The following is an 18,831-nucleotide window of genomic DNA, read 5'->3' as shown; positions in this document are numbered from 1 at the left end:
CTGCATGCAGCACTCCACACTGCTGGTTCTGCTTCTCACTGTCTGTGTGCTGTGAAATGACTGCATGCATGCACAGGCATTTATTGGGCAGATTATCGGCCGCATCGGGGTGATTGCTGATGCAGAAAATTTTATTTAGATCGGTGCCGATCTGATATCGGACCGATGTATTGGTGCAGCTCTAAAAGTTTCTTCAGATTTTGAACACTTCCCTGCAATCAGAACTTCAGACTTCACTAGCGCATATTGAGAAGTATGTTCCCAAAGTGTGAAAAGGTTAGTGAATGTTGAAATTTTAAATGCCTGAAAAATGTCAGCAGTATAGGCAGAGAAGCACAGGTAGTTGTTCACTTGTTTAACCTGAGGAGAGAAGCAGTGAACCTGTATGCATTCTTTTCATTGTGCACCTTTTCCAGTGCCTGGCCTTTATTCAGTAAGGCACTCTTTAGGAGAAGTGCTTCAGTCAGTATTCATATGTTTTCCTAATTTTGAGCCTATATTATCAGTGGAGTAAATATTGTAATGATGTAAACCAGGGGTCATCCATGTTTTCTGGCAGCAGGCCAGAATGACACCTCTCAAGTCCAAGGTGAGCCAACAGTAGGACCCAGCCACTGTCGTTGCTTCTCTTCACCGCCTAGCTGCAGTGTAGCATGGGCAAGTGCCTTGCTGTAGCATGGCACAAGCAAAGGCTCCCTGCTGCCTAATGCCACAAGAGTCCCCTGAATCCAGCTAACAAGCCATAGGTTGCCAATGCCTGACCTAAAAAACTTACAAAGACTAACTTTGACCCTGGTTTAGCAAACACATGCATATCTGCTTACTTTTTTTGAAGGTAGATGAACTACTCATGGACATAGTCAGAATCTTCATGTCCAACTAAGAACATGTACAAGTGTGTTTTTAGGTTCCACTTGAAGCCGAGTGCTTGAACAGATGGGTAAGCACATGACTAATCTCTTTCTTATGACTATTCACATGTTGAAATGCTTTCCTGGGTAGTGATGCTTTCCTGAACTAGAGCTTAAATATGTATACTGCCAGGAGGATTTAAGGCAGTTTAAATGCTTGTGCAGCCTCGAATCCTTAAAGCAATTTAGTGGTGGCTTTTAGTTCCTTTGCCCTTTAAAGAAGACAGGAAAATTAAATGTTAAAAGCTCTGATAATGCCATCAAAGTTGCATAGTGAACATTTTAAAGAGGCAAAAAATGGAGTTTTTTATATAGACCCAGATTTTGAAAATTTCTCAAGCATATGTTTAACGTTAAGCATATTTAATAATCTAGGTCTTTAATTTGGCTGCAGTAAATGTGTTGTATGGCACATAGTATCTTTCAGTTTAGTTTTGATGCATGTCAGGTGTATACATTTTATGGAACATGCGCAAGATAATATTGATAAGGCAGAAAAGCAAGGTTCCTATTTCCTTGTTAATAGCTAAATTGTAAGAGTCGAGAATTAGTAAGGTTTTTATGAGACTAATCTAAAAGCATATATGTTCAACTTTCACACCTGATGTTCACTACTTAAACTGTTAACTACAGGTATTTTGAGAGTGCTATATTTTCTATCATAATGTAAGGAATACTGGCATCTCAGATGACATTGTGGCGACTACTAATGAGTTGTGATGACTTAATAGTCACCTCTCTTTTGTAGCCTTTTGTTACATTTGCTGTTACTGAAAACATTTGTGTTCCAACAAGGAACTTCTTCCTCTCAGCTCATCTGCTTTCCTGTTTGATCCTGCAGAAAAGGCATGCTGAATTTGACATAATTTCCATTGCAGCCTATGTTAGTTTCCATGGCAACAGTCATATTCCACAAACAAGCCTACAACTTTACTATAATGTCAAACAGGAAGAAAGGCTGAATTGTTGGTGTAAGCTCCTGTCAAGGCTTAAATATCCAAAAACTGAAAGCAAAATAAAAAAGCAGAGAGTATTGGTAAATCACCTATCCTACTCTATTTCTTTTTAAAAGCTTGTATCAAGGTGAACCACCTTCTTTAAAACTGGATTTTGCAGGCTGTATCTGCTTGCTAGTGAGCTGCACTCACCTGCATAAGTGAACATGTATGGGGGAGGCACTATCAAGATATTTTTGTCCCAAGTAGCGTGTATGTATCTCTTTTAGAACTTTAAAGCTGTTTTAAAAATATGAGTAGGATAGAACTTTGCTCATTTTTTTTTGTTTTGTTTTATCTATTGTGTGCACTGTAGTGCTTTGCCTTCCCGTCTACACGTTCTCCTATTTCAGAATGTTAAAATTGCATGTGAGTTCATTGTTGAAGATCTCAAAGAGTTGTCAACAGATCTGTTTGAATGAAAACTGTGAATATGTTCCCTCATTTGTAAAAATAAACTCATTTCAGTGCAGTTCCATGTGTCATGAGATTGGAAAATCTAAAAATACAATATGAAGAGACTGAATTGCTCATCAACATTTTGAGTAATCCAGTTTTTACTTGTCAGTATGCTCCAACCACATTTGCTTTGTGTTCTCTTCACCCACTCCTTCCAATTAAAGATAAATTGCATACAGTGTGGAGTACTGGATAAAGCAGATGACAATTGGAAGCATAGAACTATCCACTGCAACCAGTGTGAAGGGTAGTAACAAGTAATTTTTCTGGTTGTACTTTCCTGTAGAAACGTTAAGGACACGTACATTTTTATAATGCTCCATGTACTGTTCAAAAGAGTTCGCATTGCTCTTTCACTAGAAATTATCTGTCTTAAAGGCACAGTAAAATACACATGAGTAGGCCAGTCATTCTCTGCACCTGGTTTGGCCTAAATTGGAAGGGGAAGTATTAACTGTCCTTGTGTTTCTGTCTGTTAACTCAAGGAAAACCCAGTAGGATTGTATAGCTCATTTCTATATTAAATTCAGACGTTCGTTTTGGTTAACGGGATATATCTTGTCATATATTATCGGTGTACTGCTCTTATGCCAAATCATTTCTGTGACGCACTGCATAGTTAAAAGTTCTGTGCCCCACAGCATAAGTACATCAGCAGTCCTGTGCAGGAGAATTTCACAGTCATCTGCTCTGCACAGTGACCTCCGTGGAGATGAAATGCCTGAGTCAGAGGATGTGGCAAGATTTCTGTTGACATGTCATGTCTAAACCATGAGCTGTCAACCTTTTTTGCCCCATGGGTCATGCCAGGTCCCTCCACGGACTGGATTCAGCCAGTGGACCCAATCTAACACGAGGTAGGCACAGTAGGACCTGAACCAGCAGGATAGAGGGGGGCGGGGGACTTCCTGGCTTGTGTGACATGGAGGCAGTGTGACTCAGCCCTTCAGGAGAAAGGGATGTGGCCTGACCCTGATCCAGTTGTGTGGGAGAGGGGGCGTGACCTGGCCCTTATATGGCCATGTGGGGCTTGGGAAGTAGGGAAGGGTGGCAGTATTAATTGTCACTACTAAATTTCCTGATCCGTGGGGAGCTGCACAGGCTAACAGTTCTTTAATTAAATATGCTTTGGGTGAGATGCTGCCCTTTGTTGCTTCCTGAGAAGTATGGAATGAAGGAAATTCCCCCACATTGGCAAACCCAGCAGGAGGCAGATGTAAATAAGGCTCCTACAAATCTCTTTGAAAGTCTTGCTGTAACACAGACTACCAGGGGCACACCTTGGGGTATGTATGGGGCACACAGGGAATTTTTACACATGCTTGCGTCACAGTGCCAGGTGCTTTTAAAAACGCCCAGTGCTGCAGCACATGCAGTTGTATAAGTGGCAAAATGCACATCAGTGCTGAGAAAATGGTGGCGGTGCACTTTTGAACACATAGGAGGTGTTTTAGTTCAGAAGTGCACCACTGCCATTTTCTGCATGCTGACATGCATTTCGCCACTTATACAACTGCATGCGACACAGTGCAGCGCGTGTCAGCTCGCGTGCGGAGAAGACGTTGGTGCATCAGAGCTCGAAAATTTATGTGTATAAATGTCCACCATGACAGAACTGTGGCATGCAGTGCCATAGCTCATAGGGTAGCCAAGAAGGTTGCTGTGACTATAACATGTCAGGCATGTCCTTTTTACATTGGAAGCCAGAGTAAGAAGCCAAGAAGGCTCCAGCCACCAGAGGAGCTCAAGGCTGGTAGGCAAAGGTAGTTTGAACTTCTTTTCTTGTACATATATGGTTGTACAAGGATATTGATTGGGCATATGTCAGAGCAGGTGCAAGCTCAGGCATCATGTGCCTAGAAAAATCACAGAAAGTGTATTCCAGGAGTTTGGCAAGAAGTCGGCTGGATGCTCTGGGGGAGCCTTGGTTTGGAATGGAACCCAGGTTTTCCTCATTAATGGACAAAATGGTTGAATTGTCTGTTGGGAGACAGACTTGTTCCCAAAAGGTGAGTCTTCAGCTCATGACTAGAGGACTCTTTTATAATTTAAGATTGGGACGGGGATTATTGCTTATCATTCCAATATACAGATAAATTTGTCGGTAACCAACTTTTATTCTGTTGGGATGAATGAATTTTTGTTCCCTATTTTATTGAGTATCCACTTATTCAAAATCCATAGCTTATAAAAGTTATATGTTGTCTGTTTCACCTACATGCTTTGGCTGACTACAGACATTTAAAAATCCCAAAACAGAATTGATCAAGCCTTCATGTGTTTCTCTAGGATGCGTAGATTGGATTGGGAGCGAACAGAATGCACATTCGCCCTTTGGTGGTGGTGGCTGGGAAGGGGGCAGGAAGCTGTCTATGCTGACTGAAGCCAGAAGACAGGGGGCAAGGTGCTCCCACATGCCTTGTAGTGTGCTGGAGATTACCAAGGGCAGCTGAGTGGTGGCCATCCCTGATTGGCTGTCAGGCACATGCCGCCAACCCCCTGCTGTCACCATGGACCCTCCCTCACACCCAGCCCTACACTTCCAGGAGATCCCCAGAGCAGGTCACCATGGCACATACTCCCCTGCCAGCTGGGCTTCCCAGTGTGCCATGGTGACCCCTGGAGTCCTAGAGCTGAGCATGAGGAAAGTTTTGTGGTGACAGCAAGGGGTTAGGTGTGTGTGCCTGACAGTCAATCAGGGGTGGCCTGGCTCCTCAGAAGGAAGGATCAGGCTCTGAGGAACCTGATCCTTCCTTCTACAGTCTTCTGTCCCCACTCCATGGCTCTGTCCCCACTCCTATTTACCTTGCATTTCTAGTGCACCATGGCTCAAACCTCCTGGGCTGCCTGGCACACCTTGCCAGCTGCTGCTTGGTGATGAGCTCTGGCAAGATGTGCCAGGCAGCTTGGGAGGCTCAGCACCAGTGGCAGCAGGCAAGATGTATCTGGCAGCCCAGAAAACTTTCAGGGGAGCTCTGTAGAAGGAAGATTGGGCCCTTCAGCTGCTGCTGATGCCAAACTCCAAGGAGTGATCCTATCTCTGCTGCCCATCATGAGCCTTCCCCCAACAACTGCCTGCATCTGCACTAGCTTGGGCCTGCGATAACCCATAGCAGCTGAGCATTCAGTGAGTACTAGCATGTCTCCTTGGGAGGGGTGCCTAACGGGGGAGGGCCACAAAGGCTCCTGGGATGCCAGTGGATAGCAACCTAACATGTATTGATAGGGGATCTGGTGCAGAAGTTTGATTAAGTCTGATACTACATCCATCCAGATCTATCATAGACCAGGTTCCACCATTTGTGAACCAGTGTGTGTGCACTGAACTTCTGTTCTGTTATAGGTTATACCAGTTTTTGGTCACCTTTTTGTTTATTAAGGGTGCCCAATAGAGACTTTTTGGGCCTATACCAACGGTCAATTTTTAATAAGCCATATTGGCCAATACTGATCTGATTGCTGATATGCAGCTGGGAAGCTTGGAGGGCAGCGTCTGGCTGGTAAGTCTGTTGTGAGGGAAGGGGCGAAGGGGGAGGAAAGGGGTGTGGTGGGGGCCCCTGCAGTGAGGGAGAGAGTGGGGCTGGAGCAGGGGCAGGAGTGGGGCTGGAGTTCCACAGCTGGGGTGGAGTGTGAGATGGAGCTGTGAGTGGCTTGTCTGGGGGGGCAGCTCCCACTGCTGCATGCACCCCAAGACGGCATGGGGGGGAGGTGCTCTGGATTTGTGTAGGGTGAGGGCAGGCTGCCGCTGTGGTCAGGGGCAGCGCTGATGTCTTCCTGGTGGGGGGTTGGGCCGGGCTGTGCCTGGGGTGGGGGGAGGTGGTGCTGGGAGGGGGACTATGGGAGTGGGCTGCAGCTACCCCAAAATTTGCTATAGCCCCCCCTCCCAGTGCTGCCACCATCACCTGCCCCGAGTGCAGCTCTGGCCCAACCTCTCTGCCAGGAAGTTTCCGGCGCTGCCCATGGCCTCAGCCCGCAGCAACAGCCCACCCTCACCCCACGCACAGATCTGGGGCATATGTCCCCCATGCCCTCCTGGGGTGCGTGCAGCAGAGGAAGCCACCACCTCCTCCCCCTGCCCCCAAGATGAGCCGCTTGTGGTTCTGTCCTGCACCCTGCCCTGGCCAGCAGCTCTAGCCCCTGCTGCAGCCCCAGCCCCACTCTCTCCCTCACTGCAGGGGCCTCAATCTGTCCCCCCATGCCCCTTTCCTCACAACAGACTTACCAGACGGACCCAGCTGCTCTCCATGCTGCCAGGCTGTGCTCCTGACCATCTGTGTGTTGTGCTGCAGCTGCGCACATGCACAAGGCATTTATCAGCAATATTATTGGCCACATCAGCCAAAAAAAATAATTGCTGATACTGTCAATTTTCTGTATATCAGGGCCGATCTGATATGGGACTGATGTATCAGTGTACCTCTAGTTTATATGTAAAGTCTGTGCCTGGCTTTTTTTGAATTAACATTTGTAAGACACCAAAGGGAATATCTAACCTATTTAACTTGCATTTCTAGTGCACTAATCACTATTGTTTAAGCACCATCTTCTAAAAAGCCCACTCGATATAATAAATCCAAGAGAGATGAGCCTTAATCCTTGTAAACACATCAAAGAAGGGTTAATAAGGTGGCAGGGGAAAAAAGTAACATTCTGTTGAAAAGATGAACAACATTGAATGACAAAAATGGCTGGTTGGGTGGATGTGAAATTGTCTCTGGTATAGCATATTTGATTTTGCTCTTTGCATTTTAAGTACTTGTACATACAAAAAAATAACAATTTTTTTTTAAAGAGTAAAATATCCCCTTGCATTTCTGTCATCTTCCCATTGCCCACTCAGGCAAATCCTCACAAATAGTTGGATTTCTTTTTATTTCTTTTACAGTTAAAGGCTAAGTACAGACAGTCAAAAAGCCCGAGGCAGAATTGATTCAATCTTTGCAGGATAGTCTAAACTGTGTAGATTGAACCAATAAGCCAGTGAACAGACATTCACCATTTGATTCCAGAAATGCAGCCACTTCCCTATAGTGGTCCAGGCCAGAAGCCAGTGGGTGTTAGAGCACACCTCCCTGCTCTGCTGGAGCAAACAGTTTGAGCCAAGGCTAGTATGCTCACCCTGCAGAGAAGGGGATGGAGGTGTTGCAGGGAGGTACAAAGCATCCTGGGATGCTGAGGGACTGTGAGTTTAACTTGAACCTGGAGGGGATCTGGGAGAGATGTTCAATAAACCAATTTCACCTAAATCAGTTAAGTTTGATACTACATCCACCCAGGTTTATCTTAAACCAGTTTTGGTCATTTTGAAAGCAGTTTATGTCACTAAAATTCTGTTGGGTTACAGATTTGAACTGGTTTCCAATCACTTTTATCAGTGTATGTGTAATATCTGTCCCTAGCCAAAAATACTATTTTCAATCACTTTCTTATAAATACCTATGTGTTTCTATACCCTTAACAAAACAGTTATTTTTAGCCAATGATGAGTTGTATGAGTGATTTGCTAAGAATAGTTCTTTAATTGCATCCTTCTGACTTCTAATTGCAGATTAGGAGAGGTGAGAGTTGCTGGGGAGAGGAATAGTTTTGCTGGACCAGTAGGATTGGGTGACTTGAGGATATAGACATCCCAGACCAGTTTTAAGCTACATTGGCTGGCTTTTGCTAGAAGTGTAGCATAGAACTTGCATGGGCTGTGAAACCAGATTGAGAAGCTAAGCGAATGCAGCCCACAGTGGATATAGTCTAGTTAGTTGTGCAGATAGGGCTTGTACCTTGGGGTTTGTAGTGATATAACTAGACTGCTTAGCTATTTAAAAAAATAATGACTTAGTTAAAATGGTAGAACAATCTGTATGTGGATAAGCCCTTATACCTTCTACTTCATTTTTGCTTTCCATCTGAAGAGCTCCAAGAGCTTTGTATATTTAACCTTGCATCTCACCTGTATAACTAATATACTTATTGTGCAGAGGTAGAAACTGATGTTCAGAAAGACTGAGTCAGAGCTCCCCTCCCCCCCACCCTTTTTTTGGTATTGAAAGCCTTATGACCGTGTGGTTTCACTGTGTTGTAGTCATGGAATATACTTCTTGTGCTGTGTAGAGCGGAGCTACGTAGGGGTTCCTTGTGCAGGTGCACCCACAAAAGATGTAACAGGGCAAGAAGGTGGGGAGAGGCTGGAGGGTCTACTGTGTACTGATTTTCTGGGGGGGTTTTCCTAAAGAGAGCCCAAGAAGTTTGGATCGGCTACTAGGGTCTTGTAGGTTATGTGGAACATCTCTATGTTAATTTCTGTTTCTTAGCTGGTGGGATGGAGTCCTACTGCTTGCCCTGAATGTTTCCTCTTGCAAGGTACATTTCCTGGGCCCTGGAAACAGAGTTTGAAGCCTTCATGGCTTGCTTAAGATTGTGCAGAGCAAGGAGTTAGGAATACAACTTTCGTTTCCTGACTCTTAGCCCACAGCATTAACTGCAGAGTGTTCCATCGTGAGGTCTGGAACAAATTTTCTGCACAGATTCTTCTCTGTAAATGATCCCCACAGTTAAACTGGCTTTATTTCTGTTTGTGAATCTCAGCCCCTTGCTTTTTCTTTCTTTGATTTTCATGTTTTGATATACTGAAGCAAATTGTAAACTCTTGTCCCACTCTCACAGGACTGCTGCCACTATTAAAGCCCCAGAGGCCTGTAGAGCAGAACAGATTTTGTGTGTGTCTGTGTGTGTGTTTTGTGGGGGGTGCACAAGTTTATGCAGCAGAGGAGCCAGGTGTAAAGGCATCTATATTGATTCTAGCTTTTAGTGTTTGACAGCATTTTTTATTCTATTTTTAGCCACAGGGATGCACAGTGAAAGCTTTTCTGTACAACTAATAACACCCTGGAGAGATTTCACTGGTGTGTTTTGGGAGACAGCCAGAACAAGTTGATAGTTCTCCCAGGAGGGCAGCAGTCCCAAATATAATATAGTATATGGTAGGTATAAAAGGGGTAACTGGAATTAGAACAAGGGAAAACTGGGTGCCATTTTTTTTCCTTCCTGAGTTGTCAAACAGAAGAGGGTCATCTTGCTCTAAGGTACTGTCCCAACACTTAGAAAAAAACCATTTTTCCCTCATGCTCCAAGGAGCTTACAGTATTGCTACAGATCAGCTAGTGATGAAAAGAACACACTGGGGAGTAAGATTAAGAATGAAGAGATCTCTGAGTTGCAGAGTCTAGTTAGGCTACCATCCATTTTCAGATTCTAGAACAGTTCAGGAATTTTAGGTTGAAATTGTTTTTTATTTTTACTGGAAACGTACCGTCCATAAAATCTAGGGGTTTTCTTTCCCGGGGGAAAATTGCAGTTTTGCCTAAATATATAAATTCAGACAATTGCCTGAAGATCTGCTTCTGAATAAGCACATACTACAGCATCATAAGGATACTGGAACTCCTCAACATCTTTACCAAGGCATACAAGAAAATGGGACTGATGTATAACATTCAGAAGACTGAGGTCTTTAACAAGCTCTTAATGAGCAGCCTCCAGTGCTGGCAATTCTAAGATTTATGGTGAGACTCTGGAGAATGTTGAGTATTTCCCATACCTCCGAAGCCATCTTTCACAGAAGGTGTACATTGACAAAGAAATCCAACATCACCTCAAACATGCAACTGGAGCCTTTGGACACCTGAGGAAGCAGGTGTTTGAAGATTGCAACATCAGGAGTTGAAACCAAGATTATTGTTTATCAAGAAGTCATAATCCCTACCTCACTGTACAGACCCTGAACAATAGACAGGAGCTTCTCAAGTCATTGGAGAATTACTATTAACACTGCCTGAGGAAGATCCTTCAAATCCAGTGGAAAGGCAGATGCAGCAGTGGTAGTGTCCTCTCACAGGCATACAACACGAGCATCAAGGTGATGATGGTCTGACCTCACCTTTGCTTGGATGATGTGGCATGTCATCCAGATGTCTGACTCCAGACTCCCAAAACAAGTTTTATTCTCCCAGCTCAGCCAAGGCAGAAAGAGTGCTTCAAGGCCAATTTGAAAAAATACATCATCAACATCAACTCCTGGGAGACTATCACCCAGGACCACCCCAAATGGAGGAAGAGTCTGCTGCAAGGTTCTCAGTACTTTGAAACCTCATGACAACAACAGGAGATGGAAAAGTGAAGGTTGCAGAAACAGTGTTACATGGCCCAAACCAAGAATCCAGAGCCAGCCATCCTGCATGAAAACACATGCCCAAGGTGCAGTAGAATTTGTCAGTCCTGGATTGGCCTTGTCAGCCATCTTTGGAACCACAGATAAGGCAGTCATGGAAGACCATCATCCTCGACTGCAAGGGGCTACCGATGATGAGGTTCAGAAAATCAGAGCAATTTCAGATCATTTTGACCTCATTTGAAAGAGTTTGGTAGATTGAAGTGAGCAGAATTATTTCCTTTTGAATGAAATCATCATGAAATTACCTCTGCCTAACATGTAATATAGTGTGTTTGGGTGGCTTATGTCAGAATGATATTAAATACCAGCTGCTATAGTCAAGACACTTCTAAATTTGCAGATTCAGACAGCTTGCATTTTAAATCTCAAAAGAGCTGGCTGAGGAGTTCACTGGACTGTTGCTGTGGATTTTGTAATAATGTCATTAGAACTCTGGGGAAGACCCAGCAGACTGGAAGAATGCTGATGTTGTGGAGATGTTTAAAAAGGGTAAATGGAGTGACCTGAGTAATTATAAGCATGTCAGTCTGACATTGATCGCAGCAAAATAATGGTATGTCTGGGACTGGATTAGTCAAGAATAAAAGGAGGGTAATATAATGCCTGTCCACCTGGTTTTATGGAAAATAAATCTTACCAGATTAACATTATTTTTCTCTGATGTTAGAAGTTTGATTAATGAAGGTGAGTGCTGATGCAGTATACTTAGTCTTCTGTTTGGCTTGGTACTGTCTTGGTTTGATTTAGAGGGATACAAAATCAACTTGATGCATATTACATGGATTGATACCGGGCTATCTTTCAGGTCTCAAAATATAAGTGTAAAAAGGAGCAGGTATATCTCTAGCTTGGTCTTGAAGGGGTAGCTTTTTAATGAATGATCTGGAATAAAATGCAAAAACATTAATGATGTTTAAGGTTTTTATATGACATACACTGGGGGAGTGGCAAATAATGAAGTGAAGCGTTCACTGTTACAGGATGATCTGGGTTGCTTGTTAGGCTAGAAACAAGCATATGGTACTGTTTATATGGCCAGCTATAAAGCCTATAATTTAAGAATAAAGAGTACAAGTTCTGTTAATATGGGACACTATCCTAGGAAGCAGTAACTCTGAGAAGGACTTGAGAATCATGTTGGATGATCTGCTGAACCTAAGTTCCCAGCATGACATATGGAAATAGTTTATTGCCATCCTTGGATGTATAAAGGGGAATACCATGTTAGGAATATGGAAGTTACATTACCTCTGTAATTTGCATTGGTGTGACCACTACTGAAATACTGTGTTTAGTTCTTGTGACAACAGTTCAAGAAGGATGTTGGAAGTTGAAAAGGATTTAGAGGAGAGTCATGAGAATGACTGGAGAGCAAGCTTTACAGTGAAAGGTGCAAGGAGCTCAGCCTAGTTAGTCGATGAAGGAAGGCTAAGGAGGACTTGATTACCCTCCACTTACCTACCAAGGGTGGACCTGAAATCTGATAGAGGGCTTCTTAATATAGCAAGCAAAGTTATTCCAAGATACAGACTGAATAAGACACAAATTATTAACATTCAGAATAATTAACCATTGAAACAATCACAAGTTGTAGTGGATTCTCTGTCACTGGAAATTTTAAATTAGGATTCATATGCTTTTCTAAAAGAGATATTATTTGGGTGCCTGAACATGTGCAGGGACGCTGCTTTGATGCGTTGTAATCATAGAAAGAAGGACCAGAGGGGACCTGTAAGATCATCAAGTCTGGTTCCCTGCCACATGGGCAGGAGGTAATGGGCTCAAACGAGATCAACGAGGTACTTGTTCGGCCTCATCTTGAACACCATCAGGGAAGGCAACTGCACCACCTGCTGGAAGTGTTCCAGATTTTGGTTACCTGTATGGAAAAGAAGTTTTTCTGTATGTCTAACCTAAACTTTTCCGTGACTAGCTTGTACCCATTGGTCCTCATCCTCCCAGGGGGTACCTTTCTGAAAAGTTGCTCTCCCAGATCCTGGTGTTCTCCCTTGAAATATTTGTAGGCAGCTACCAAGTCACCCCTTGGCCTTCTTTTACTCAGACTGAACAAACCCAGATCCTGAAGTCTCTCCTCATAAGGCCTATCCCCCAGACCCTTGATCATGTGGGTGGCCCTTCTCTGCACCCTTTCAAGCTTGTCCATATCCTTCTTGAAGGGTGGTGCCCAGAACCGGACACAGTACTCCAGCTGTGGTCTCACTAATGCAGACCAGAGCGGGAGGAGCACCTCTCTGGATCTATTGGCGACACATCTGCTGCTGCACGCCAGAGTTCTATTTTCTCTGTTGGTGACTTCATCAAGCTGACAGCTCATATTCATCCTCTGGTCAGTTGTCACCCCCCAGGTCCCTTTTGGATGTTATTACAGCGCATCAGAGCAGACTCGATCAGTTGTGTCCGCTGGAGCGTGCTAATTAATACGCTCCAGCAGCCTCCATGTCTCATGTATGCAGCATCCTCACACTTCAAAATGGTGGGGGGGGAGGTGAAGAGAGAAGAAAAGCCATGCTTGAACCTGCAGCAGCTGAAGGAAAAGACCCACCTGACTCACTGGAGCCAGCATCGCCAAAAGAACAGAAGATCCTGCAGGATCCATGGTTTATTAGCAGCTGTTAGGTCCAGATTGGACCTCCCTGCATCTGTTCGGGTATTTCTAGCCTGCCTCTGAGAAAGGAAGGCGGGTGGAACAGGCTCCACGAGGGAGCAGCAATGCAGGAACACCGGCATGCTGGAGGAGAGACTCCACAGGAAGGGGAGCTGGCTACCTTCCAGCATGGAGGAGCTCTAGTAAGCCAGGGGATGCCGGCCTACAGCAGAAGTGGCAGGAGCTCGCAGGAAGCCTTGCCAGGAGACAAGCTGGCGTGAGAGGTTATGGGGTTTTTCCCTTTTTTGTGGGGGGATTGTCAGAGGGGAGCTGGTTAGGCTGGCCCCTGACCCCAGGACCAAGAAGGGGAGGAATCAGTGACAGGTTGGGCTAAGGGGAGAGATACAGGATTAAAGCCTGGGCCTGCATAGTTAGGGCCAAGAAGATTCCTGCATCCAGGTGTGCTCAGGCCCCACTGGGAGATGCTGGGGCTTACACTGAAGTGCCCAGGGTTGGGGGCTTTTGCACTGCTGAGAGGTGAGCCCAGCCAGGGTCCTTTTCTGTTCCTTGTTTATGTTGGGAGAGAACAGGCCCTGCATGAAACTCCACCCCCCTCCGGAGCCTAGTGCACTGCAGCAGAAAGACTCCCCCTGTAAGCTGGAAGGCCCAAAAGACTGAGAGACTTACATAAGTTCACATTGCATGTCCTGTGTTCTTTAGTTCTTCTTACATTCATGATGCTCCAACAGGATGACTGTTAGGGCCACGGTGGCCGTCATACCTTGGAGATGGGCTTAAGGCAACCACGAACCTATAAGTTCAAAGAAAGGAAAGAGGTCACCTGTTGAGGTCTAAGGGTGAGACTGATGCTTTAATATTTGGGTGGTGCATGGGTGGGGTATAGGAGGGGTGGGAGCCCCAGAAGAAGGACCAAGCCTGGTGCATTTGAGTCAATCCATGGCAGAACTGACCACCTTCCTAATAAAGTATCCTTGAACATCAAGTCATGGCAGGAAAGAATTGGGTGATAGTGGAGTGTTTGGATTGGGTGAGCCCGCATCCCCATGGTCCAGTTCAGACAAGCACAAGGCCACCAAGGTCCGCAGCCCTATCCTGTACTGCGCCAACAGGGCACTTTAACCACAGCTCGTTGAACAAGTTTTAGTTAAAGCACCACTGCCATTTTGATGTGTGAGATACTGAACACACAAGATGCTTCAGGTGCTTTAATTAGAGTTATTCTTTGATCTGCTGTAATTAAAGTCCCCCCCCCCCGTCCCCCCGCAGCATGTGTAAAGATGTCCTTTGAGTTCAGACAAGATCCTGTGTTTTGTAATTTATACATCAGCGGTTCTCAACCTGTTTGCCATAATGGGCCACACTTGCAGCTCTCAATGTATTATGTGGGCCACACCCACACAGTTTACTTCCTTTGTATCCGTTTAACAGGATGTCACTGTGCATGAAAAAACCCAGCTAGGGATACTAGTCTATAGGAAAGAATGAGGGTATAAGAAACCCAGAGTGCAATTCTTACAAGGCATTTTGGCACTTTTAGGCTGACTAAATGGAAAACTTTTAAAATTTAGTTTATTTCACTGAAACATTCTCTGTAGGAAAGTTGAACTGTTTTGTTTCTGTATTTCATGTATTCTGAAGAAAGCAATTGTGAAATACTGGAATTTCTTGAGGGACATAAATCCTGATTTTTTTTTTTTTACTTAACTTTAGCTATGTGGGCTAGAATTTCCTATGGCTTATGATTTCAGTTCAACAAAGTATTAAGCTTTTTTCATGATACTAAGTATAGGACCTTAGTAGTGCTGCTTAGATGCTTAAAATTAAGTGCATGCTTAAATACAGTGGTAAGCAGGAGCTTGTTTCACAAAATTAGGTTCTGCCCTATTTTTGTGCTGTGCACGTGACAAGACTGACATGGGATTTCCCACAGCAGCATACTGAGACCAGTAGAGTGTACACAGGATAGGCAGATATGAATAGCTAAATGACAAAATAATACCACAAGCTTCAGGGCCATTCAGCATTGCAGTTACCAAGGGAGGTTTAGACCGGTATTTAGACTGGGTGTCAGTCGTCCGAGATTTGGTCCATTTCACAAGTGATTCTCTTCATAAAACTGAGTTTGATATCACAAAATGTGAAAAACCTCCTCGTGCCCCTACATATGGCCAATTACAGTCGTATTGGACAGTGTGGGTTTGACAGCTATCCCCCTGGCTACTAGGAACTGAATGAGAGGCATCGCCTCCAAAAGCTGCTACCTCTGAAACCAGAGCTAAGGAATCAGCTGTGAGCTGTAACAGAGCCATATCCTCTATGGGTTGGGGTCAGAATGGGATGTATACCACTCATGGTTGTGTAGTCATTGCCTTATACTAGCTCTTACTATCTCTTACTGATACAGCTCTTAATCTATCTCTTTTTATAGGTATCTTAATATTTAATGTTTGTTGTAAAATAAATGGAACTTTCTGGCAGCTCTGAGTTGGCTTCATGGATTTTTCAAAAACTTGAGAGGCAGGAAAGCTGTCGAATTTTCCTAATTGGCACACACCCCTGTAGAAACAGAAAATGTGAAAATTAAGTGAGTGCCCTAATTATCAAGGGCTCAGAGGAAAACATTGTGCTGGGAGATATTCATTTTTATTTCATGCAGAACTTGAAAAATAAGCATTGTGCAAAGCATTAAGTCTTTTTAATTAGAAAGCTCTGCTCAGATAGCAGCTCTTTACCATGACACTGCCTGGCTAGGGGCAATAGAAGAGGCTGGTTAGAGCCTGGAATCAGTGCTTTGTATCCACTCAGGGTATAGCTAATAATCTGTTAATAATCTCTTAACTGCATGCTGCTGCAGCTAGTGACACTTGGTATGGTTCTGCTTAGTAATTATGGGTGTAGCAGTTTGACTATGGACAAATTCATGTAGCTGTACACCTGCAACCTGTAAATCTCAGCCTTTCTTCTCCCATTGTTCTATCATGCCTTTCTTTGTGCTGAATGGGTTATTTTGTTCCTGACCTTTGGGCACTAAGCCAAAAGTGCTTGTAACAGATGGCAAAATCGGAGCTCAAGTGAGAGTGAGGGCAGAGCATAATAGGAAAGTATTAACTCATTTATCGGCTGTAATGTCATAGCAAAGCTTTCTGTTGTGGGCAGAGAAGGTGCACAGAGAAAAGTGTATACTGGGTGTTGTTGACGACTGTAAATAAACTTGCAATCAGCTCAGAAAGCATGCTGTTTTAACAGGCGACATGTGCCATTAATTGTCTGCTTAGGGTCTCTGAAATACTCATTGTATCTATTCCCTGGCAATTGTCCCAATTAACTGAATGCGATATCAATCTGCTTGCCAGCTAATTGTATTTTATTGAGTAGCGTGAGGTTTTTGCCTGGGTAAAAATGACGGAATCAATGTATATCTGCAGAGTCTACAGGGCTCCAGATCTTCACAAATGAATGGGGTCCAAAGGTTAAAAAGCAAGTATAACTTGTGCATAGGTTTGTGAGTATCTAGCCCACTATTATGTTACTGTAGAGTTTTCAAAAGCACTGGCATAATTCTGTTCTCCTTGAGGTCAAGTGAAAATTTAAACACTGTCTTTACTGGGAGCAGAATTAGGCAGGTGATATTGGGCACTTTTAAAATGTTACCCCTCTCTCCCTCCCCTGCTTTTTTTGGTAAGAATATAAATACCAAAGGTAGATGTGCCAGGATTTCTTTTTGCAGGGGGACCTAGAAAGCTTTGGACTTGAGCAGTAGTGGTGTTTCCTTTAAGCGGGGCAGCATACAGAGTGCATGGATACAAAAACAGGTTTATGATCTCTCGTATTTAAAAAAATTACTTACAAAAAAGTTAAAAACCATTCTTAACGTTGCAAGTAATCAAAGCCCAGAATTAAATTGTGCCCAAGCCATGGAAAATTTTAACTTAATTTATTGTCCAAGTAGTAAGTGTTGGAAAAAAACTACTTGAGTCTTGATAATATGAAGTGTTGGGTAACCTGGCCATCTTGTTTTGCAGGATTAGGTTTGATTTTGGGTTCAGAGCTTTGAAATGAGATAAACTGCAACATCTTAGATAATATACCTGACTGTGATAAAATTTAAGGGCCTGTGAATGGCATAAACAGGATTTTATCAAGTTATCTAGTTAAAATAAGGGTGTCTCTACCCTGTTTATAAAATGTTCCAATTTAATGTGTAAATTGGACTGGAACTGCAGTTCAGGGGGCATGTCTATATGTGTGCCAGACTATGTAGTTGTTACTAAATGACTGTTCAGTGGCCGGCATTAGTGCACAGTCCCGACGCTGCATAGGTTTTTTCCCATTGTACTGCTCAGTAGCTTGTTGCTACTGTGCAGTAGTTTTGGTGTCACGGTTCGTGCCTGCTGATGCTATGTCGCCATAGTAACAAGCTACTGCGCTGTAGCTTGTCGCTACAGTGACGTAGTGTCTCATGTAGATGTGCCCAATATCAGTCAAACTATGTCCAGAGCTGAGTTTCCACTAGATGGCTTGTCCCATAAGCATTAACTTTTATTTTTGGCTGGGAGGGGCAGGGGTAGGGGGGCTAGGATGATGGACATGTGGAAAGTTTTATGAATTACAGGTAACAGCCCTTTTCCTGAGAGAGGGCCAGGGCCCTCGGGCCCCCATGTATTCAGCTCCTCTGCCTCATCTAAATATAAATGCCACCTGGAGAGCTTGGTAACTAAGAAGTAAGCAATGCTGAAATCAAACAAAGGGCAGAGCTTTGTCTCATAAGTGTACTATGATATCACAGACTTAAATCTATATTATCTCTTTCAGCAACCTCATGGCAATTGGAGTCTCAGCTTTTTCCGTTTAAAAAAAAAAAGGGTGTTCCTTATCTTTTTAAACATTATAATCCTCAGTGTAGCACTACATTAGTTTTAAAGCGGGAATTTCTGAGTTCATGATCTATCTAAAGAAATGTAGGGGGAAAATCAGTACAGTAAAGACCAGGTAACTGTACAAACATGGAAATGTTACCTGGAGTAAAGGAGAAAAAAATCCACATTTTTGTCTGCCAATAAAAATACTAGTACAAATGTTACCCTTTGGATGCTCAAAAACTTCTCTCTCTCTTATTGGTATAGTGCAGGGGTCAGCAGTGTTTTTGGGCCGAGTGCTGAAACCCCCCCATCCTGGATTTGGAAGAAGTTGGTGTGCCAGGGACGAATGGCAGGGGAGCCATGAAGGGCTGATCCTTGTTGTGGCAGTGCAGCCCCAGCCCCATCTCTGACGTGCTCCCCGTGGCATGTATACAGCTGCTGCCAGCAATGAGTTGGGCTGGGGCTCTGGACCCCGGTGCAGCCAGTTGCAGCCTTGTGACTAGCTGCCTGCTACAAGCAGCCTGGTTTCTGGGCAGGCCCCTGTCACCTGCCACAGAGCCTGGGCTGCTCATACCAGGCAGCTGGAGTCCGTTGGCAGCTGCCCTGTGGTCTGGAGCCACAGCCCGGCTCCTTGCTGGCAGCAGCTGCACGCTTCAGGGAGCAAGACAGGGAAGGGGCTGGGGCTGTACTGCCCTAGGACCCTTCCCTGCCATGCACCCTGAGGTGCATGGGCAGCCACTGCTGGCCACAAAGCTGG

General features: G+C 44.2%; 1 protein-coding gene across 5 annotated transcripts in view; it reads left to right on the top strand.

Annotated features, from left to right (window-relative positions):
- Positions 1-18,831, top strand: part of HECW1 (HECT, C2 and WW domain containing E3 ubiquitin protein ligase 1) — a 406,215-nt gene that overhangs the window by 43,270 nt on the left and 344,114 nt on the right. The window contains exon 2 of one of the 5 annotated variants that reach the window (XM_090050045.1): positions 836-940. The exons of the other annotated variants lie outside the window; for them this stretch is intronic. The gene's annotated coding sequence lies outside the window, so the exon portion shown is untranslated. The remainder of the gene's footprint in view (positions 1-835; positions 941-18,831) is intronic. 5 annotated transcript variants of the gene reach the window in all.

This window comes from Crocodylus siamensis, chromosome 5 (genome assembly GCF_052110815.1).
Source record: "Crocodylus siamensis isolate JL-2025a chromosome 5, ASM5211081v1, whole genome shotgun sequence".
Taxonomy (NCBI): Eukaryota; Metazoa; Chordata; order Crocodylia; family Crocodylidae; genus Crocodylus; species Crocodylus siamensis.
The sequence above is the reverse complement of the archived record's forward strand: the minus strand, read 5'-3'. Positions and strand labels throughout refer to the sequence as shown.